Genomic DNA, 25,541 nt, shown 5'->3' on the forward strand with positions numbered 1-25,541 from the left:
AAAATGTATGGGGCTGAACTTGAAGTGGTTACTGTATGTTTTTGTTTTGTCATAATAATAAAAATCTACAAAGTAATATATAACGTTTTCAAATAAATGTAGAGGAGTAAGGTGTGAATAAAAGTCAGTTCGGCTCTGTAGAGCCTACAATGTCACATCTTTTCCCAACAGGTTTAAGTACTTATAATGCACTGTTCAAGTGATTCATGCTATGTGCCTATTTTGTTATTTCACTTTGATATTTTGAGCACACATATTTTTCAGCCAAAGATTGTGCCTGTTATTGCACTTTATTGTCTCAATACAGTCAAGTTGCCTCAAACATTATGGAACAACCGTCTTTTCTTTAAGAAGGGAGATGTAACACACTGCATGTTCGGTTCTTTTGAGTTTTGATTTAAAAACAAGTAAAGTTTATGGACATAAAAAGGTTCATTTATAAATAATGGGAACTGTGGGGTGTTAAAATAAGTTCACTTCATAATTGTCCTATTTTAATAATTCCATAACTCTAATTTCATGTTTACATTATACTTGATACTTGTGTCAGTATGATAGTCAGGATTATGGAACTTGGATGGAAGTGTTTGCGCATGCGCGACTGTGCGACCGCGACCATATGAATGGTTGTTCAGAGCATCACTCATTACATTCTGATATGTCATCAGGAGCACACAGCCCGTTGGTAAGTTAGATTTTGACCTGTAGTGTGTGAAATGTATAATGTTTGCTATGGGCTACTTGTAGCATTTGTGCAGTAGTATTGTCACGTTGTGTCCGCGTTGGTATACCGCAAGTATTGAGCGAGTGAGCGGCGCACGGGGTGCAATGTTTATGTAGCAATGCTAGTGTTTAGCTGTGGCCAGCGTTGGCTGTTTTGACAGGTTTCTCTGTCGGGACGCTCAGCGGACTGTAGGAACCCATCGTTTTTGTCATTTCGTCATTTTTTTCAAATCCTAAAAAATGATGAAAAACGGCGCGCTATAGTATGCCGTACGATATGGGCTATAGCCCATGGTCCAAAATGATGAGAAACGAGGATAACTTTTTTTTTCAACATTTCAAAAAACATGGGCTATAACCCATCGTTTTTGTCAAATTGCGGAAATTGCGGAAATGGTAATTGCAGAAATTGCGGAAATGGAAATTGCGGAAATTGCGGATTTTTTCTCTCCATTTTTTCATTTTTTTCAAATCCTCAAAAATGATGAAAAACGGCGCGCTATAGTATGCCGTATGATATGGGCTATAGCCCATGGTCCAAAATGATGAGAAACGAGGATAACTTTTTTTTTCAAAATTTCAAAAAACATCGTTTTTGTCATTTCGTAATTTTTTTCAAATCTTCAAAAATGATGAAAAACGGCGCGCTATAGTATGCCGTACGATATGGGCTATAGCCCACGGTCCAAAATGATGAGAAACGAGGCTAATTTTTTTTTCTCAAAATTTCAAAAAACATGGGCTATAACCCATCGTTTTTGTCATTTCGTCAATTTTTTCAAATCCTCAAAAATGATGAAAAACTGCACGCTATAGTATGCCGTACGATATGGGCTATAGCCCACGGTCCAAAATGATGAGAAACGAGGCTAACTTTTTTTTTCAAAATTTCAAAAAACATGGGCTATAACCCATCGTTTTTGTCATTTCGTCATTTTTTTCAAATCCTCAAAAATGATGAAAAACGGCGCGCTATAGTATGCCGTACGATATGGGCTATAGCCCACGGTCCAAAATGATGAGAAACGAGGCTAATTCTTTTTTTCAAAATTTCAAAAAACATGGGCTATAACCCATCGTTTTTGTCATTTCGTCATTTTTTTCAAATCCTCAAAAATGATGAAAAACGGCGCGCTATAGTATGCCGTACGATATGGGCTATAGCCCACGGTCCAAAATGATGAGAAACGAGGCTAACTTTTTTTTTCAAAATTTCAAAAAACATGGGCTATAACCCATCGTTTTTGTCATTTCGTCATTTTTTCAAATCCTCAAAAATGATGAAAAACGGCGCGCTATAGTATGCCGTACGATATGGGCTATAGCCCACGGTCCAAAATGATGAGAAACGAGGCTAATTTTTTTTTTCAAAATTTCAAAAAACATGGGCTATAACCCATCGTTTTTGTCATTTCGTAATTTTTTTCAAATCTTCAAAAATGATGAAAAACGGCGCGCTATAGTATGCCGTACGATATGGGCTATAGCCCACGGTCCAAAATGATGAGAAACGAGGCTAATTTTTTTTTCTCAAAATTTCAAAAAACATGGGCTATAACCCATCGTTTTTGTCATTTCGTCAATTTTTTCAAATCCTCAAAAATGATGAAAAACTGCCCGCTATAGTATGCCGTACGATATGGGCTATAGCCCACGGTCCAAAATGATGAGAAACGAGGCTAACTTTTTTTTTCAAAATTTCAAAAAACATGGGCTATAACCCATCGTTTTTGTCATTTCGTCATTTTTTTCAAATCCTCAAAAATGATGAAAAACGGCGCGCTATAGTATGCCGTACGATATGGGCTATAGCCCACGGTCCAAAATGATGAGAAACGAGGCTAATTCTTTTTTTCAAAATTTCAAAAAACATGGGCTATAACCCATCGTTTTTGTCATTTCGTCATTTTTTTCAAATCCTCAAAAATGATGAAAAACGGCGCGCTATAGTATGCCGTACGATATGGGCTATAGCCCACGGTCCAAAATGATGAGAAACGAGGCTAACTTTTTTTTTCAAAATTTCAAAAAACATGGGCTATAACCCATCGTTTTTGTCATTTCGTCATTTTTTCAAATCCTCAAAAATGATGAAAAACGGCGCGCTATAGTATGCCGTACGATATGGGCTATAGCCCACGGTCCAAAATGATGAGAAAAGAGGCTAATTATTTTTTTCAAATTTTCAAAAAACATGGGCTATAACCAATCGTTTTTGTCATTTCGTCATTTTTTTCAAATCCTCAAAAATGATGAAAAACTGCACGCTATAGTATGCCGTACGATATGGGCTATAGCCCACGGTCCAAAATGATGAGAAACGAGTCTAACTTTTTTTTTCAAAATTTCAAAAAACATGGGCTATAACCCATCGTTTTTGTCATTTCGTCATTTTTTTCAAATCCTCAAAAATGATGAAAAACGGCGCGCTATAGTATGCCGTACGATATGGGCTATAGCCCACGGTCCAAAATGATGAGAAACGAGGCTAACTTTTTTTTTCAAAATTTCAAAAAACATGGGCTATAACCCATCGTTTTTGTCATTTCGTCATTTTTTTCAAATCCTCAAAAATGATGAAAAACGGCGCGCTATAGTATGCCGTACGATATGGGCTATAGCCCACGGTCCAAAATGATGAGAAACGAGGCTAACTTTTTTTTTCAAAATTTCAAAAAACATGGGCTATAACCCATCGTTTTTGTCATTTCGTCATTTTTTTCAAATCCTCAAAAATGATGAAAAACGGCGCGCTATAGTATGCCGTACGATATGGGCTATAGCCCACGGTCCAAAATGATGAGAAACAAGGCTAATTTTTTTTTTCAAAATTTCAAAAAACATGGGCTATAACCCATCGTTTTTGTCATTTCGTCATTTTTTTCAAATCCTCAAAAATGATGAAAAACTGCACGCTATAGTATGCCGTACGATATGGGCTATAGCCCACGGTCCAAAATGATGAGAAACGAGGCTAACTTTTTTTTTCAAAATTTCAAAAAACATGGGCTATAACCCATCGTTTTTGTCATTTCGTCATTTTTTTCAAATCCTCAAAAATGATGAAAAACGGCGCGCTATAGTATGCCGTACGATATGGGCTATAGCCCACGGTCCAAAATGATGAGAAACGAGGCTAATTTTTTTTTTCAAAATTTCAAAAAACATGGGCTATAACCCATCGTTTTTGTCATTTCGTCATTTTTTTCAAATCCTCAAAAATGATGAAAAACTGCACGCTATAGTATGCCGTACGATATGGGCTATAGCCCACGGTCCAAAATGATGAGAAACGAGGCTAACTTTTTTTTTCAAAATTTCAAAAAACATGGGCTATAACCCATCGTTTTTGTCATTTTGTCATTTTTTTCAAATCCTCAAAAATGATGAAAAACGGCGCGCTATAGTATGCCGTACGATATGGGCTATAGCCCACGGTCCAGAATGATGAGAAACGAGGCTAATTTTTTTTTTCAAAATTTCAAAAAACATGGGCTATAACCAATCGTTTTTGTCATTTCGTCATTTTTTTCAAATCCTCAAAAATGATGAAAAACTGCACGCTATAGTATGCCGTACGATATGGGCTATAGCCCACGGTCCAAAATGATGAGAAACGAGTCTAACTTTTTTTTTCAAAATTTCAAAAAACATGGGCTATAACCCATCGTTTTTGTCATTTCGTCATTTTTTTCAAATCCTCAAAAATGATGAAAAACGGCGCGCTATAGTATGCCGTACGATATGGGCTATAGCCCACGGTCCAAAATGATGAGAAACGAGGCTAATTTTTTTTTTCAAAATTTCAAAAAACATGGGCTATAACCCATCGTTTTTGTCATTTTGTCATTTTTTTCAAATCCTCAAAAATGATGAAAAACGGCGCGCTATAGTATGCCGTACGATATGGTCTATAGCCCACGGTCCAGAATGATGAGAAACGAGGCTAATTTTTTTTTTCAAAATTTCAAAAAACATGGGCTATAACCAATCGTTTTTGTCATTTCGTCATTTTTTTCAAATCCTCAAAAATGATGAAAAACTGCACGCTATAGTATGCCGTACGATATGGGCTATAGCCCACGGTCCAAAATGATGAGAAACGAGTCTAACTTTTTTTTTCAAAATTTCAAAAAACATGGGCTATAACCCATCGTTTTTGTCATTTCGTCATTTTTTTCAAATCCTCAAAAATGATGAAAAACGGCGCGCTATAGTATGCCGTACGATATGGGCTATAGCCCACGGTCCAAAATGATGAGAAACGAGGCTAATTTTTTTTTTCAAAATTTCAAAAAACATGGGCTATAACCCATCGTTTTTGTCATTTCGTCATTTTTTTCAAATCCTCAAAAATGATGAAAAACTGCACGCTATAGTATGCCGTACGATATGGGCTATAGCCCACGGTCCAAAATGATGAGAAACGAGGCTAACTTTTTTTTTCAAAATTTCAAAAAACATGGGCTATAACCCATCGTTTTTGTCATTTTGTCATTTTTTTCAAATCCTCAAAAATGATGAAAAATGGCGCGCTATAGTATGCCGTACGATATGGGCTATAGCCCACGGTCCAGAATGATGAGAAACGAGGCTAATTTTTTTTTTCAAAATTTCAAAAAACATGGGCTATAACCAATCGTTTTTGTCATTTCGTCATTTTTTTCAAATCCTCAAAAATGATGAAAAACTGCACGCTATAGTATGCCGTACGATATGGGCTATAGCCCACGGTCCAAAATGATGAGAAACGAGTCTAACTTTTTTTTTCAAAATTTCAAAAAACATGGGCTATAACCCATCGTTTTTGTCATTTCGTCATTTTTTTCAAATCCTCAAAAATGATGAAAAACGGCGCGCTATAGTATGCCGTACGATATGGGCTATAGCCCACGGTCCAAAATGATGAGAAACGAGGCTAACTTTTTTTTTCAAAATTTCAAAAAACATGGGCTATAACCCATAGTTTTTGTCATTTCGTCATTTTTTTCAAATCCTCAAAAATGATGAAAAACTGCACGCTATAGTATGCCGTACGATATGGGCTATAGCCCACGGTCCAAAATGATGAGAAACGAGGCTAACTTTTTTTTTCAAAATTTCAAAAAACATGGGCTATAACCCATCGTTTTTGTCATTTCGTCATTTTTTTCAAATCTTCAAAAATGATGAAAAACGGCGCGCTATAGTATGCCGTACGATATGGGCTATAGCCCACGGTCCAAAATGATGAGAAACGAGGCTAATTTTTTTTTTCAAAATTTCAAAAAACATGGGCTATAACCCATCGTTTTTGTCATTTCGTAATTTTTTTCAAATCCTCAAAAATGATGAAAAACTGCACGCTATAGTATGCCGTACGATATGGGCTATAGCCCACGGTCCAAAATGATGAGAAACGAGTCTAACTTTTTTTTTCAAAATTTCAAAAAACATGGGCTATAACCCATCGTTTTTGTCATTTCGTCATTTTTTTCAAATCCTCAAAAATGATGAAAAACGGCGCGCTATAGTATGCCGTACGATATGGGCTATAGCCCACGGTCCAAAATGATGAGAAACGAGGCTAACTTTTTTTTTCAAAATTTCAAAAAACATGGGCTATAACCCATCGTTTTTGTCATTTCGTAATTTTTTTCAAATCTTCAAAAATGATGAAAAACGGCGCGCTATAGTATGCCGTACGATATGGGCTATAGCCCACGGTCCAAAATGATGAGAAACGAGGCTAATTTTTTTTTCTCAAAATTTCAAAAAACATGGGCTATAACCCATCGTTTTTGTCATTTCGTCAATTTTTTCAAATCCTCAAAAATGATGAAAAACTGCACGCTATAGTATGCCGTACGATATGGGCTATAGCCCACGGTCCAAAATGATGAGAAACGAGGCTAATTTTTTTTTTCAAAATTTCAAAAAACATGGGCTATAACCCATCGTTTTTGTCATTTCGTAATTTTTTTCAAATCCTCAAAAATGATGAAAAACTGCACGCTATAGTATGCCGTACGATATGGGCTATAGCCCACGGTCCAAAATGATGAGAAACGAGTCTAACTTTTTTTTTCAAAATTTCAAAAAACATGGGCTATAACCCATCGTTTTTGTCATTTCGTCATTTTTTTCAAATCCTCAAAAATGATGAAAAACGGCGCGCTATAGTATGCCGTACGATATGGGCTATAGCCCACGGTCCAAAATGATGAGAAACGAGGCTAACTTTTTTTTTCAAAATTTCAAAAAACATGGGCTATAACCCATCGTTTTTGTCATTTCGTAATTTTTTTCAAATCTTCAAAAATGATGAAAAACGGCGCGCTATAGTATGCCGTACGATATGGGCTATAGCCCACGGTCCAAAATGATGAGAAACGAGGCTAATTTTTTTTTCTCAAAATTTCAAAAAACATGGGCTATAACCCATCGTTTTTGTCATTTCGTCAATTTTTTCAAATCCTCAAAAATGATGAAAAACTGCACGCTATAGTATGCCGTACGATATGGGCTATAGCCCACGGTCCAAAATGATGAGAAACGAGGCTAACTTTTTTTTTCAAAATTTAAAAAAACATGGGCTATAACCCATCGTTTTTGTCATTTCGTCATTTTTTTCAAATCCTCAAAAATGATGAAAAACGCCGCGCTATAGTATGCCGTACGATATGGGCTATAGCCCACGGTCCAAAATGATGAGAAACGAGGCTAATTCTTTTTTTCAAAATTTCAAAAAACATGGGCTATAACCCATCGTTTTTGTCATTTCGTCATTTTTTTCAAATCCTCAAAAATGATGAAAAACGGCGCGCTATAGTATGCCGTACGATATGGGCTATAGCCCACGGTCCAAAATGATGAGAAACGAGGCTAACTTTTTTTTTCAAAATTTAAAAAAACATGGGCTATAACCCATCGTTTTTGTCATTTCGTCATTTTTTTCAAATCCTCAAAAATGATGAAAAACTGCACGCTATAGTATGCCGTACGATATGGGCTATAGCCCACGGTCCAAAATGATGAGAAACGAGTCTAACTTTTTTTTTCAAAATTTCAAAAAACATGGGCTATAACCCATCGTTTTTGTCATTTCGTCATTTTTTTCAAATCCTCAAAAATGATGAAAAACGGCGCGCTATAGTATGCCGTACGATATGGGCTATAGCCCACGGTCCAAAATGATGAGAAACGAGGCTAATTTTTTTTTTCAAAATTTCAAAAAACATGGGCTATAACCCATCGTTTTTGTCATTTCGTCATTTTTTTCAAATCCTCAAAAATGATGAAAAACTGCACGCTATAGTATGCCGTACGATATGGGCTATAGCCCACGGTCCAAAATGATGAGAAACGAGGCTAACTTTTTTTTTCAAAATTTCAAAAAACATGGGCTATAACCCATCGTTTTTGTCATTTTGTCATTTTTTTCAAATCCTCAAAAATGATGAAAAATGGCGCGCTATAGTATGCCGTACGATATGGGCTATAGCCCACGGTCCAGAATGATGAGAAACGAGGCTAATTTTTTTTTTCAAAATTTCAAAAAACATGGGCTATAACCAATCGTTTTTGTCATTTCGTCATTTTTTTCAAATCCTCAAAAATGATGAAAAACTGCACGCTATAGTATGCCGTACGATATGGGCTATAGCCCACGGTCCAAAATGATGAGAAACGAGTCTAACTTTTTTTTTCAAAATTTCAAAAAACATGGGCTATAACCCATCGTTTTTGTCATTTCGTCATTTTTTTCAAATCCTCAAAAATGATGAAAAACGGCGCGCTATAGTATGCCGTACGATATGGGCTATAGCCCACGGTCCAAAATGATGAGAAACGAGGCTAACTTTTTTTTTCAAAATTTCAAAAAACATGGGCTATAACCCATCGTTTTTGTCATTTCGTAATTTTTTTCAAATCCTCAAAAATGATGAAAAACTGCACGCTATAGTATGCCGTACGATATGGGCTATAGCCCACGGTCCAAAATGATGAGAAACGAGTCTAACTTTTTTTTTCAAAATTTCAAAAAACATGGGCTATAACCCATCGTTTTTGTCATTTCGTCATTTTTTTCAAATCCTCAAAAATGATGAAAAACGGCGCGCTATAGTATGCCGTACGATATGGGCTATAGCCCACGGTCCAAAATGATGAGAAACGAGGCTAACTTTTTTTTTCAAAATTTCAAAAAACATGGGCTATAACCCATCGTTTTTGTCATTTCGTAATTTTTTTCAAATCTTCAAAAATGATGAAAAACGGCGCGCTATAGTATGCCGTACGATATGGGCTATAGCCCACGGTCAAAAATGATGAGAAACGAGGCTAATTTTTTTTTCTCAAAATTTCAAAAAACATGGGCTATAACCCATCGTTTTTGTCATTTCGTCAATTTTTTCAAATCCTCAAAAATGATGAAAAACTGCACGCTATAGTATGCCGTACGATATGGGCTATAGCCCACGGTCCAAAATGATGAGAAACGAGGCTAATTTTTTTTTTCAAAATTTCAAAAAACATGGGCTATAACCCATCGTTTTTGTCATTTCGTAATTTTTTTCAAATCCTCAAAAATGATGAAAAACTGCACGCTATAGTATGCCGTACGATATGGGCTATAGCCCACGGTCCAAAATGATGAGAAACGAGTCTAACTTTTTTTTTCAAAATTTCAAAAAACATGGGCTATAACCCATCGTTTTTGTCATTTCGTCATTTTTTTCAAATCCTCAAAAATGATGAAAAACGGCGCGCTATAGTATGCCGTACGATATGGGCTATAGCCCACGGTCCAAAATGATGAGAAACGAGGCTAACTTTTTTTTTCAAAATTTCAAAAAACATGGGCTATAACCCATCGTTTTTGTCATTTCGTAATTTTTTTCAAATCTTCAAAAATGATGAAAAACGGCGCGCTATAGTATGCCGTACGATATGGGCTATAGCCCACGGTCCAAAATGATGAGAAACGAGGCTAATTTTTTTTTCTCAAAATTTCAAAAAACATGGGCTATAACCCATCGTTTTTGTCATTTCGTCAATTTTTTCAAATCCTCAAAAATGATGAAAAACTGCACGCTATAGTATGCCGTACGATATGGGCTATAGCCCACGGTCCAAAATGATGAGAAACGAGGCTAACTTTTTTTTTCAAAATTTAAAAAAACATGGGCTATAACCCATCGTTTTTGTCATTTCGTCATTTTTTTCAAATCCTCAAAAATGATGAAAAACGCCGCGCTATAGTATGCCGTACGATATGGGCTATAGCCCACGGTCCAAAATGATGAGAAACGAGGCTAATTCTTTTTTTCAAAATTTCAAAAAACATGGGCTATAACCCATCGTTTTTGTCATTTCGTCATTTTTTTCAAATCCTCAAAAATGATGAAAAACGGCGCGCTATAGTATGCCGTACGATATGGGCTATAGCCCACGGTCCAAAATGATGAGAAACGAGGCTAACTTTTTTTTTCAAAATTTAAAAAAACATGGGCTATAACCCATCGTTTTTGTCATTTCGTCATTTTTTTCAAATCCTCAAAAATGATGAAAAACTGCACGCTATAGTATGCCGTACGATATGGGCTATAGCCCACGGTCCAAAATGATGAGAAACGAGTCTAACTTTTTTTTTCAAAATTTCAAAAAACATGGGCTATAACCCATCGTTTTTGTCATTTCGTCATTTTTTTCAAATCCTCAAAAATGATGAAAAACGGCGCGCTATAGTATGCCGTACGATATGGGCTATAGCCCACGGTCCAAAATGATGAGAAACGAGGCTAATTTTTTTTTTCAAAATTTCAAAAAACATGGGCTATAACCCATCGTTTTTGTCATTTCGTCATTTTTTTCAAATCCTCAAAAATGATGAAAAACTGCACGCTATAGTATGCCGTACGATATGGGCTATAGCCCACGGTCCAAAATGATGAGAAACGAGGCTAACTTTTTTTTTCAAAATTTCAAAAAACATGGGCTATAACCCATCGTTTTTGTCATTTTGTCATTTTTTTCAAATCCTCAAAAATGATGAAAAATGGCGCGCTATAGTATGCCGTACGATATGGGCTATAGCCCACGGTCCAGAATGATGAGAAACGAGGCTAATTTTTTTTTTCAAAATTTCAAAAAACATGGGCTATAACCAATCGTTTTTGTCATTTCGTCATTTTTTTCAAATCCTCAAAAATGATGAAAAACTGCACGCTATAGTATGCCGTACGATATGGGCTATAGCCCACGGTCCAAAATGATGAGAAACGAGTCTAACTTTTTTTTTCAAAATTTCAAAAAACATGGGCTATAACCCATCGTTTTTGTCATTTCGTCATTTTTTTCAAATCCTCAAAAATGATGAAAAACGGCGCGCTATAGTATGCCGTACGATATGGGCTATAGCCCACGGTCCAAAATGATGAGAAACGAGGCTAACTTTTTTTTTCAAAATTTCAAAAAACATGGGCTATAACCCATAGTTTTTGTCATTTCGTCATTTTTTTCAAATCCTCAAAAATGTAGAAAAACTGCACGCTATAGTATGCCGTACGATATGGGCTATAGCCCACGGTCCAAAATGATGAGAAACGAGGCTAACTTTTTTTTTCAAAATTTCAAAAAACATGGGCTATAACCCATCGTTTTTGTCATTTCGTCATTTTTTTCAAATCTTCAAAAATGATGAAAAACGGCGCGCTATAGTATGCCGTACGATATGGGCTATAGCCCACGGTCCAAAATGATGAGAAACGAGGCTAATTTTTTTTTCTCAAAATTTCAAAAAACATGGGCTATAACCCATCGTTTTTGTCATTTCGTCAATTTTTTCAAATCCTCAAAAATGATGAAAAACTGCACGCTATAGTATGCCGTACGATATGGGCTATAGCCCACGGTCCAAAATGATGAGAAACGAGGCTAATTTTTTTTTTCAAATTTTCAAAAAACATGGGCTATAACCCATCGTTTTTGTCATTTCGTCATTTTTTTCAAATCCTCAAAAATGATGAAAAACTGCACGCTATAGTATGCCGTACGATATGGGCTATAGCCCACGGTCCAAAATGATGAGAAACGAGGCTAACTTTTTTTTTCAAAATTTCAAAAAACATGGGCTATAACCCATCGTTTTTGTCATTTCGTAATTTTTTTCAAATCCTCAAAAATGATGAAAAACTGCACGCTATAGTATGCCGTACGATATGGGCTATAGCCCACGGTCCAAAATGATGAGAAACGAGGCTAACTTTTTTTTTCAAAATTTCAAAAAACATGGGCTATAACCCATCGTTTTTGTCATTTCGTCATTTTTTTCAAATCCTCAAAAATGATGAAAAACGGCGCGCTATAGTATGCCGTACGATATGGGCTATAGCCCACGGTCCAAAATGATGAGAAACGAGGCTAATTTTTTTTTTCAAAATTTCAAAAAACATGGGCTATAACCCATCGTTTTTGTCATTTCGTCATTTTTTTCAAATCCTCAAAAATGATGAAAAACGGCGCGCTATAGTATGCCGTACGATATGGGCTATAGCCCACGGTCCAAAATGATGAGAAACGAGGCAATTTTTTTTTTTTCAAAATTTCAAAAAACATGGGCTATAACCCATCGTTTTTGTCATTTCGTCATTTTTTTCAAATCCTCAAAAATGATGAAAAACGGCGCGCTATAGTATGCCGTACGATATGGGCTATAGCCCACGGTCCAAAAATGATGAGAAACGAGGCTAATTTTTTTTTTCCAAAATTTCAAAAAACATGGGCTATAACCCATCGTTTTTGTCATTTCGTCATTTTTTTCAAATCCTCAAAAATGATGAAAAACTGCACGCTATAGTATGCCGTACGATATGGGCTATAGCCCACGGTCCAAAATGATGAGAAACGAGGCTAACTTTTTTTTTCAAAATTTCAAAAAACATGGGCTATAACCCATCGTTTTTGTCATTTCGTCATTTTTTTCAAATCCTCAAAAATGATGAAAAACGGCGCGCTATAGTATGCCGTACGATATGGGCTATAGCCCACGGTCCAAAATGATGAGAAACGAGGCTAATTTTTTTTTTCAACATTTCAAAAAACATGGGCTATAACCCATCGTTTTTGTCATTTCGTCATTTTTTTCAAATCCTCAAAAATGATGAAAAACTGCACGCTATAGTATGCCGTACGATATGGGCTATAGCCCACGGTCCAAAATGATGAGAAACGAGGCTAACTTTTTTTTTCAAAATTTCAAAAAACATGGGCTATAACCCATCGTTTTTGTCATTTTGTCATTTTTTTCAAATCCTCAAAAATGATGAAAAACGGCGCGCTATAGTATGCCGTACGATATGGGCTATAGCCCACGGTCCAAAAATGATGAGAAACGAGGCTAACTTTTTTTTTCAAAATTTCAAAAAACATGGGCTATAACCCATCGTTTTTGTCATTTCGTCATTTTTTTCAAATCCTCAAAAATGATGAAAAACTGCACGCTATAGTATGCCGTACGATATGGGCTATAGCCCACGGTCCAAAATGATGAGAAACGAGGCTAACTTTTTTTTTCAAAATTTCAAAAAACATGGGCTATAACCCATCGTTTTTGTCATTTCGTAATTTTTTTCAAATCCTCAAAAATGATGAAAAACTGCACGCTATAGTATGCCGTACGATATGGGCTATAGCCCACGGTCCAAAATGATGAGAAACGAGGCTAACTTTTTTTTCAAATTTTCAAAAAACATGGGCTATAACCCATCGTTTTTGTCATTTCGTCATTTTTTTCAAATCTTCAAAAGTGATGAAAAACGGCGCGCTATAGTATGCCGTACGATATGGGCTATAGCCCACGGTCCAAAATGATGAGAAACGAGGCTAACTTTTTTTTTCAAAATTTCAAAAAACATGGGCTATAACCCATCGTTTTTGTCATTTCGTCATTTTTTTCAAATCCTCAAAAATGATGAAAAACTGCACGCTATAGTATGCCGTACGATATGGGCTATAGCCCACGGTCCAAAATGATGAGAAACGAGGCTAACTTTTTTTTTCAAAATTTCAAAAAACATGGGCTATAACCCATCGTTTTTGTCATTTCGTAATTTTTTTCAAATCCTCAAAAATGATGAAAAACTGCACGCTATAGTATGCCGTACGATATGGGCTATAGCCCACGGTCCAAAATGATGAGAAACGAGGCTAACTTTTTTTTTCAAAATTTCAAAAAACATGGGCTATAACCCATCGTTTTTGTCATTTCGTCATTTTTTTCAAATCCTCAAAAATGATGAAAAACGGCGCGCTATAGTATGCCGTACGATATGGGCTATAGCCCACGGTCCAAAATGATGAGAAACGAGGCTAATTTTTTTTTTCAAAATTTCAAAAAACATGGGCTATAACCCATCGTTTTTGTCATTTCGTCATTTTTTTCAAATCCTCAAAAATGATGAAAAACGGCGCGCTATAGTATGCCGTACGATATGGGCTATAGCCCACGGTCCAAAATGATGAGAAACGAGGCTAATTTTTTTTTTCAACATTTCAAAAAACATGGGCTATAACCCATCGTTTTTGTCATTTCGTCATTTTTTTCAAATCCTCAAAAATGATGAAAAACTGCACGCTATAGTATGCCGTACGATATGGGCTATAGCCCACGGTCCAAAATGATGAGAAACGAGGCTAACTTTTTTTTTCAAAATTTCAAAAAACATGGGCTATAACCCATCGTTTTTGTCATTTCGTCATTTTTTTCAAATCCTCAAAAATGATGAAAAACGGCGCGCTATAGTATGCCGTACGATATGGGCTATAGCCCACGGTCCAAAATGATGAGAAACGAGGCTAATTTTTTTTTTCAAAATTTCAAAAAACATGGGCTATAACCCATCGTTTTTGTCATTTCGTCATTTTTTTCAAATCCTCAAAAATGATGAAAAACGGCGCGCTATAGTATGCCGTACGATATGGGCTATAGCCCACGGTCCAAAATGATGAGAAACGAGGCTAATTTTTTTTTTCAACATTTCAAAAAACATGGGCTATAACCCATCGTTTTTGTCATTTCGTCATTTTTTTCAAATCCTCAAAAATGATGAAAAACTGCACGCTATAGTATGCCGTACGATATGGGCTATAGCCCACGGTCCAAAATGATGAGAAACGAGGCTAACTTTTTTTTTCAAAATTTCAAAAAACATGGGCTATAACCCATCGTTTTTGTCATTTTGTCATTTTTTTCAAATCCTCAAAAATGATGAAAAACGGCGCGCTATAGTATGCCGTACGATATGGGCTATAGCCCACGGTCCAAAAATGATGAGAAACGAGGCTAACTTTTTTTTTCAAAATTTCAAAAAACATGGGCTATAACCCATCGTTTTTGTCATTTCGTCATTTTTTTCAAATCCTCAAAAATGATGAAAAACTGCACGCTATAGTATGCCGTACGATATGGGCTATAGCCCACGGTCCAAAATGATGAGAAACGAGGCTAACTTTTTTTTTCAAAATTTCAAAAAACATGGGCTATAACCCATCGTTTTTGTCATTTCGTAATTTTTTTCAAATCCTCAAAAATGATGAAAAACTGCACGCTATAGTATGCCGTACGATATGGGCTATAGCCCACGGTCCAAAATGATGAGAAACGAGGCTAACTTTTTTTTCAAAATTTCAAAAAACATGGGCTATAACCCATCGTTTTTGTCATTTCGTCATTTTTTTCAAATCTTCAAAAGTGATGAAAAACGGCGCGCTATAGTATGCCGTACGATATGGGCTATAGCCCACGGTCCAAAATGATGAGAAACGAGGCTAACTTTTTTTTTCAAAATTTCAAAAAACATGGGCTATAACCCATCGTTTTTGTCATTTCGTCATTTTTTTCAAATCTTCAAAAGTGATGAAAAACGGCGCGCTATAGTATGCCGTACGATATGGGCTATAGCCCACGGTCCAAAATGATGAGAAACGAGGCTAACTTTTTTTTTCAAAATTTCAAAAAACATGGGCTATAACCCATCGTTTTTGTCATTTCGTCATTTTTTTCAAATCCTCAAAAATGATGAAAAACTGCACGCTATAGTATGCCGTACGATATGGGCTATAGCCCACGGTCCAAAATGATGAGAAACGAGGCTAACTTTTTTTTTCAAAATTTCAAAAAACATGGGCTATAACCCATCGTTTTTGTCATTTCGTCATTTTTTTCAAATCCTCAAAAATGATGAAAAACGGCGCGCTATAGTATGCCGTACGATATAGGCTATAGCCCACGGTCCAAAATGATGAGAAACGAGGCTAATTTTTTTTTTCAAAATTTCAAAAAACATGGGCTATAACCCATCGTTTTTGTCATTTCGTCATTTTTTTCAAATCCTCAAAAATTATGAAAAACTGCACGCTATAGTATGCCGTACGATATGGGCTATAGCCCACGGTCCAAAATGATGAGAAACGAGGCTAACTTTTTTTTTCAAAATTTCAAAAAACATGGGCTATAACCCATCGTTTTTGTCATTTCGTCATTTTTTTCAAATCCTCAAAAATGATGAAAAACGGCGCGCTATAGTATGCCGTACGATATGGGCTATAGCCCACGGTCCAAAATGATGAGAAACGAGGCTAACTTTTTTTTTCAAAATTTCAAAAAACATGGACTATAACCCATCGTTTTTGTCATTTCGTCATTTTTTTCAAATCCTCAAAAATGATGAAAAACGGCGCGCTATAGTATGCCGTACGATATAGGCTATAGCCCACGGTCCAAAATGATGAGAAACGAGGCTAATTTTTTTTTTCAAAATTTCAAAAAACATGGGCTATAACCCATCGTTTTTGTCATTTCGTCATTTTTTTCAAATCCTCAAAAATTATGAAAAACTGCACGCTATAGTATGCCGTACGATATGGGCTATAGCCCACGGTCCAAAATGATGAGAAACGAGGCTAACTTTTTTTTTCAAAATTTCAAAAAACATGGGCTATAACCCATCGTTTTTGTCATTTCGTCATTTTTTTCAAATCCTCAAAAATGATGAAAAACGGCGCGCTATAGTATGCCGTACGATATGGGCTATAGCCCACGGTCCAAAATGATGAGAAACGAGGCTAACTTTTTTTTTTCAAAATTTCAAAAAACATGGGCTATAACCCATCGTTTTTTTCATTTCGTCATTTTTTTCAAATCTTCAAAAATGATGAAAAACTGCGCGCTATAGTATGCCGTACGATATGGGCTATAGCCCACGGTCCAAAATGATGAGAAACGAGGCTAACTTTTTTTTTCAAAATTTCAAAAAACATGGGCTATAACCCATCGTTTTTGTCATTTCGTCATTTTTTTTAAATCCTCAAAAATGATGAAAAACTGCACGCTATAGTATGCCGTACGATATGGGCTATAGCCCAAGGTCCAAAATGATGAGAAACGAGGCTAACTTTTTTTTTCAAAATTTCAAAAAACATGGGCTATAACCCATCGTTTTTGTCATTTCGTCATTTTTTTAAAATCCTCAAAAATGATGAAAAACGGCGCGCTATAGTATGCCGTACGATATAGGCTATAGCCCACGGTCCAAAATGATGAGAAACGAGGCTAATTTTTTTTTTCAAAATTTCAAAAAACATAGGCTATAACCCATCGTTTTTGTCATTTCGTCATTTTTTTCAAATCCTCAAAAATGATGAAAAACTGCACGCTATAGTATGCCGTACGATATGGGCTATAGCCCACGGTCCAAAATGATGAGAAACGAGGCTAACTTTTTTTTTCAAAATTTCAAAAAACATGGGCTATAACCCATCGTTTTTGTCATTTCGTCATTTTTTTCAAATCCTCAAAAATGATGAAAAACGGCGCGCTATAGTATGCCGTACGATATGGGCTATAGCCCACGGTCCAAAATGATGAGAAACGAGGCTAACTTTTTTTTTCAAAATTTCAAAAAACATGGGCTATAACCCATCGTTTTTGTCATTTCGTCATTTTTTTAAAATCCTCAAAAATGATGAAAAACGGCGCGCTATAGTATGCCGTACGATATGGGCTATAGCCCACGGTCCAAAATGATGAGAAACGAGGCTAACTTTTTTTTTCAAAATTTCAAAAAACATGGGCTATAACCCATCGTTTTTGTCATTTCGTCATTTTTTTTCAAATCCTCAAAAATGATGAAAAACTGCACGCTATAGTATGCCGTACGATATGGGCTATAGCCCACGGTCCAAAATGATGAGAAACGAGGCAAATTTTTTTTTTCAAAATTTCAAAAAACATGGGCTATAACCCATCGTTTTTGTCATTTCGTCTTTTTTTTTCAAATCCTCAAAAATGATGAAAAACTGCACGCTATAGTATGCCGTATGATATGGGCTATAGTCCACGGTCCAAAATGATGAGAAACGAGGCTAACTTTTTTTTTCAAAATTTCAAAAAACATGGGCTATAACCCATCGTTTTTGTCATTTCGTCATTTTTTTCAAATCTTAAAAAATGATGAAAAACTGCACGCTATAGTATGCCGTACGATATGGGCTATAGCCCACGGTCCAAAATGATGAGAAACGAGGCTAACTTTTTTTTTCAAAATTTCAAAAAACATGGGCTATAACCCATCGTTTTTGTCATTTCGTCATTTTTTTCAAATCCTCAAAAATGATGAAAAACGGCGCGCTATAGTATGCCGTACGATATGGGCTATAGCCCACGGTCCAAAATGATGAGAAACGAGGCTAACTTTTTTTTTCAAAATTTCAAAAAACATGGACTATAACCCATCGTTTTTGTCATTTCGTCATTTTTTTCAAATCCTCAAAAATGATGAAAAACGGCGCGCTATAGTATGCCGTACGATATAGGCTATAGCCCACGGTCCAAAATGATGAGAAACGAGGCTAATTTTTTTTTTCAAAATTTCAAAAAACATGGGCTATAACCCATCGTTTTTGTCATTTCGTCATTTTTTTCAAATCTTCAAAAATTATGAAAAACTGCACGCTATAGTATGCCGTACGATATGGGCTATAGCCCACGGTCCAAAATGATGAGAAACGAGGCTAACTTTTTTTTTCAAAATTTCAAAAAACATGGGCTATAACCCATCGTTTTTGTCATTTCGTCATTTTTTTCAAATCCTCAAAAATGATGAAAAACGGCGCGCTATAGTATGCCGTACGATATGGGCTATAGCCCACGGTCCAAAATGATGAGAAACGAGGCTAACTTTTTTTTTTCAAAATTTCAAAAAACATGGGCTATAACCCATCGTTTTTTTCATTTCGTCATTTTTTTCAAATCTTCAAAAATGATGAAAAACTGCGCGCTATAGTATGCCGTACGATATGGGCTATAGCCCACGGTCCAAAATGATGAGAAACGAGGCTAACTTTTTTTTTCAAAATTTCAAAAAACATGGGCTATAACCCATCGTTTTTGTCATTTCGTCATTTTTTTTAAATCCTCAAAAATGATGAAAAACTGCACGCTATAGTATGCCGTACGATATGGGCTATAGCCCAAGGTCCAAAATGATGAGAAACGAGGCTAACTTTTTTTTTCAAAATTTCAAAAAACATGGGCTATAACCCATCGTTTTTGTCATTTCGTCATTTTTTTCAAATCCTCAAAAATGATGAAAAACGGCGCGCTATAGTATGCCGTACGATATAGGCTATAGCCCACGGTCCAAAATGATGAGAAACGAGGCTAATTTTTTTTTTCAAAATTTCAAAAAACATGGGCTATAACCCATCGTTTTTGTCATTTCGTCATTTTTTTCAAATCCTCAAAAATTATGAAAAACTGCACGCTATAGTATGCCGTACGATATGGGCTATAGCCCACGGTCCAAAATGATGAGAAACGAGGCTAACTTTTTTTTTCAAAATTTCAAAAAACATGGGCTATAACCCATCGTTTTTGTCATTTCGTCATTTTTTTCAAATCCTCAAAAATGATGAAAAACGGCGCGCTATAGTATGCCGTACGATATGGGCTATAGCCCACGGTCCAAAATGATGAGAAACGAGGCTAACCTTTTTTTTCAAAATTTCAAAAAACATGGGCTATAACCCATCGTTTTTGTCATTTCGTCATTTTTTTAAAATCCTCAAAAATGATGAAAAACGGCGCGCTATAGTATGCCGTACGATATGGGCTATAGCCCACGGTCCAAAATGATGAGAAACGAGGCTAACTTTTTTTTTCAAAATTTCAAAAAACATGGGCTATAACCCATCGTTTTTGTCATTTCGTCATTTTTTTTCAAATCCTCAAAAATGATGAAAAACTGCACGCTATAGTATGCCGTACGATATGGGCTATAGCCCACGGTCCAAAATGATGAGAAACGAGGCAAATTTTTTTTTTCAAAATTTCAAAAAACATGGGCTATAACCCATCGTTTTTGTCATTTCGTCTTTTTTTTTCAAATCCTCAAAAATGATGAAAAACTGCACGCTATAGTATGCCGTATGATATGGGCTATAGTCCACGGTCCAAAATGATGAGAAACGAGGCTAACTTTTTTTTTCAAAATTTCAAAAAACATGGGCTATAACCCATCGTTTTTGTCATTTCGTCATTTTTTTCAAATCTTCAAAAATGATGAAAAACTGCACGCTATAGTATGCCGTACGATATGGGCTATAGCCCACGGTCCAAAATGATGAGAAACGAGGCTAACTTTTTTTTTCAAAATTTCAAAAAACATGGGCTATAACCCATCGTTTTTGTCATTTCGTCATTTTTTTTCAAATCCTCAAAAATGATGAAAAACTGCACGCTATAGTATGCCGTACGATATGGGCTATAGCCCACGGTCCAAAATGATGAGAAACGAGGCAATTTTTTTTTTCCAAAATTTCAAAAAACATGGGCTATAACCCATCGTTTTTGTCATTTCGTCTTTTTTTTTCAAATCCTCAAAAATGATGAAAAACTGCACGCTATAGTATGCCGTATGATATGGGCTATAGCCCACGGTCCAAAATGATGAGAAACGAGGCTAACTTTTTTTTTCAAAATTTCAAAAAACATGGGCTATAACCCATCGTTTTTGTCATTTCGTCATTTTTTTCAAATCTTCAAAAGTGATGAAAAACGGCGCGCTATAGTATGCCGTACGATATGGGCTATAGCCCACGGTCCAAAATGATGAGAAACGAGGCTAACTTTTTTTTTCAAAATTTCAAAAAACATGGGCTATAACCCATCGTTTTTGTCATTTCGTCATTTTTTTCAAATCCTCAAAAATGATGAAAAACTGCACGCTATAGTATGCCGTACGATATGGGCTATAGCCCACGGTCCAAAATGATGAGAAACGAGGCTAACTTTTTTTTTCAAAATTTCAAAAAACATGGGCTATAACCCATCGTTTTTGTCATTTCGTCATTTTTTTCAAATCCTCAAAAATGATGAAAAACGGCGCGCTATAGTATGCCGTACGATATAGGCTATAGCCCACGGTCCAAAATGATGAGAAACGAGGCTAATTTTTTTTTTCAAAATTTCAAAAAACATGGGCTATAACCCATCGTTTTTGTCATTTCGTCATTTTTTCAAATCCTCAAAAATGATGAAAAACGGCGCGCTATAGTATGCCGTACGATATGGGCTATAGCCCACGGTCCAAAATGATGAGAAACGAGGCTAACTTTTTTTTTCAAAATTTCAAAAAACATGGGCTATAACCCATCGTTTTTGTCATTTCGTCATTTTTTCAAATCCTCAAAAATGATGAAAAACGGCGCGCTATAGTATGCCGTACGATATGGGCTATAGCCCACGGTCCAAAATGATGAGAAACGAGGCTAACTTTTTTTTTCAAAATTTCAAAAAACATGGGCTATAACCCATCGTTTTTTTCATTTCGTCATTTTTTTCAAATCTTCAAAAATGATGAAAAACGGCGCGCTATAGTATGCCGTACGATATGGGCTATAGCCCACGGTCCAAAATGATGAGAAACGAGGCTAACTTTTTTTTTCAAAATTTCAAAAAACATGGGCTATAACCCATCGTTTTTGTCATTTCGTCATTTTTTTCAAATCCTCAAAAATGATGAAAAACGGCGCGCTATAGTATGCCGTACGATATAGGCTATAGCCCACGGTCCAAAATGATGAGAAACGAGGCTAATTTTTTTTTTCAAAATTTCAAAAAACATGGGCTATAACCCATCGTTTTTGTCATTTCGTCATTTTTTTCAAATCCTCAAAAATTATGAAAAACTGCACGCTATAGTATGCCGTACGATATGGGCTATAGCCCACGGTCCAAAATGATGAGAAACGAGGCTAACTTTTTTTTTCAAAATTTCAAAAAACATGGGCTATAACCCATCGTTTTTGTCATTTCGTCATTTTTTTCAAATCCTCAAAAATGATGAAAAACGGCGCGCTATAGTATGCCGTACGATATGGGCTATAGCCCACGGTCCAAAATGATGAGAAACGAGGCTAACTTTTTTTTTCAAAATTTCAAAAAACATGGGCTATAACCCATCGTTTTTGTCATTTCGTCATTTTTTTTCAAATCCTCAAAAATGATGAAAAACTGCACGCTATAGTATGCCGTACGATATGGGCTATAGCCCACGGTCCAAAATGATGAGAAACGAGGCAATTTTTTTTTTTCAAAATTTCAAAAAACATGGGCTATAACCCATCGTTTTTGTCATTTCGTCTTTTTTTTCAAATCCTCAAAAATGATGAAAAACTGCACGCTATAGTATGCCGTATGATATGGGCTATAGCCCACGGTCCAAAATGATGAGAAACGAGGCTAACTTTTTTTTTCAAAATTTCAAAAAACATGGGCTATAACCCATCGTTTTTGTCATTTCGTCATTTTTTTCAAATCTTCAAAAGTGATGAAAAACGGCGCGCTATAGTATGCCGTACGATATGGGCTATAGCCCACGGTCCAAAATGATGAGAAACGAGGCTAACTTTTTTTTTCAAAATTTAAAAAAACATGGGCTATAACCCATCGTTTTTGTCATTTCGTCATTTTTTTCAAATCCTCAAAAATGATGAAAAACTGCACGCTATAGTATGCCGTACGATATGGGCTATAGCCCACGGTCCAAAATGATGAGAAACGAGGCTAACTTTTTTTTTCAAAATTTCAAAAAACATGGGCTATAACCCATCGTTTTTGTCATTTCGTCATTTTTTTCAAATCCTCAAAAATGATGAAAAACGGCGCGCTATAGTATGCCGTACGATATGGGCTATAGCCCACGGTCCAAAATGATGAGAAACGAGGCTAACTTTTTTTTTCAAAATTTCAAAAAACATGGGCTATAACCCATCGTTTTTTTCATTTCGTCATTTTTTTCAAATCTTCAAAAATGATGAAAAACGGCGCGCTATAGTATGCCGTACGATATGGGCTATAGCCCACGGTCCAAAATGATGAGAAACGAGGCTAACTTTTTTTTTCAAAATTTCAAAAAACATGGGCTATAACCCATCGTTTTTGTCATTTCGTCATTTTTTTCAAATCCTCAAAAATGATGAAAAACTGCACGCTATAGTATGCCGTACGATATGGGCTATAGCCCACGGTCCAAAATGATGAGAAACGAGGCTAACTTTTTTTTTCAAAATTTCAAAAAACATGGGCTATAACCCATCGTTTTTGTCATTTCGTCATTTTTTTCAAATCCTCAAAAATGATGAAAAACGGCGCGCTATAGTATGCCGTACGATATGGGCTATAGCCCACGGTCCAAAATGATGAGAAACGAGGCTAACTTTTTTTTCCAAAATTTCAAAAAACATGGGCTATAACCCATCGTTTTTGTCATTTCGTCATTTTTTTCAAATCCTCAAAAATGATGAAAAACTGCACGCTATAGTATGCCGTACGATATGGGCTATAGCCCACGGTCCAAAATGATGAGAAACGAGGCTAACTTTTTTTTTCAAAATTTCAAAAAACATGGGCTATAACCCATCGTTTTTGTCATTTTGTCATTTTTTTCAAATCCTCAAAAATGATGAAAAACGGCGCGCTATAGTATGCCGTACGATATGGGCTATAGCCCACGGTCCAAAATGATGAGAAACGAGGCTAATTTATTTTTTCAAAATTTCAAAAAACATGGGCTATAACCCATCGTTTTTGTCATTTCGTCATTTTTTTCAAATCCTCAAAAATGATGAAAAACGGCGCGCTATAGTATGCCGTACGATATGGGCTATAGCCCACGGTCCAAAATGATGAGAAACGAGGCTAACTTTCTTTTTCAAAATTTCAAAAAACATGGGCTATAACCCATCGTTTTTGTCATTTCGTCATTCTTTTCAAATCCTCAAAAATGATGAAAAACGGCGCGCTATAGTATGCCGTACGATATGGGCTATAGCCCACGGTCCAAAATGATGAGAAACGAGGCTAACTTTTTTTTTCAAAATTTCAAAAAACATGGGCTATAACCCATCGTTTTTGTCATTTCGTCATTTTTTTCAAATCTTCAAAAATGATGAAAAACGGCGCGCTATAGTATGCCGTACGATATGGGCTATAGCCCACGGTCCAAAATGATGAGAAACGAGGCTAACTTTTTTTTTCAAAATTTCAAAAAACATGGGCTATAACCCATCGTTTTTGTCATTTCGTCATTTTTTTCAAATCCTCAAAAATGATGAAAAACTGCACGCTATAGTATGCCGTACGATATGGGCTATAGCCCACGGTCCAAAATGATGAGAAACGAGGCTAACTTTTTTTTTCAAAATTTCAAAAAACATGGGCTATAACCCATCGTTTTTGTCATTTTGTCATTTTTTTCAAATCCTCAAAAATGATGAAAAACGGCGCGCTATAGTATGCCGTACGATATGGGCTATAGCCCACGGTCCAAAATGATGAGAAACGAGGCTAATTTATTTTTTCAAAATTTCAAAAAACATGGGCTATAACCCATCGTTTTTGTCATTTCGTCATTTTTTTCAAATCCTCAAAAATGATGAAAAACGGCGCGCTATAGTATGCCGTACGATATGGGCTATAGCCCACGGTCCAAAATGATGAGAAACGAGGCTAACTTTCTTTTTCAAAATTTCAAAAAACATGGGCTATAACCCATCGTTTTTGTCATTTCGTCATTCTTTTCAAATCCTCAAAAATGATGAAAAACGGCGCGCTATAGTATGCCGTACGATATGGGCTATAGCCCACGGTCCAAAATGATGAGAAACGAGGCTAACTTTTTTTTTCAAAATTTCAAAAAACATGGGCTATAACCCATCGTTTTTGTCATTTCGTCATTTTTTTCAAATCTTCAAAAATGATGAAAAACGGCGCGCTATAGTATGCCGTACGATATGGGCTATAGCCCACGGTCCAAAATGATGAGAAACGAGGCTAACTTTTTTTTTCAAAATTTCAAAAAACATGGGCTATAACCCATCGTTTTTGTCATTTCGTCATTTTTTTCAAATCCTCAAAAATGATGAAAAACTGCACGCTATAGTATGCCGTACGATATGGGCTATAGCCCACGGTCCAAAATGATGAGAAACGAGGCTAACTTTTTTTTTCAAAATTTCAAAAAACATGGGCTATAACCCATCGTTTTTGTCATTTCGTCATTTTTTTCAAATCCTCAAAAATGATGAAAAACTGCACGCTATAGTATGCCGTACGATATGGGCTATAGCCCACGGTCCAAAATGATGAGAAACGAGGCTAACTTTTTTTTTCAAAATTTCAAAAAACATGGGCTATAACCCATCGTTTTTGTCATTTCGTCATTTTTTTCAAATCTTCAAAAATGATGAAAAACGGCGCGCTATAGTATGCCGTACGA

This window comes from Protomyctophum bolini, assembly GCF_963924005.1.
Source record: "Protomyctophum bolini genome assembly, chromosome: 4".
Classification (NCBI taxonomy): domain Eukaryota; kingdom Metazoa; phylum Chordata; class Actinopteri; order Myctophiformes; family Myctophidae; genus Protomyctophum; species Protomyctophum bolini.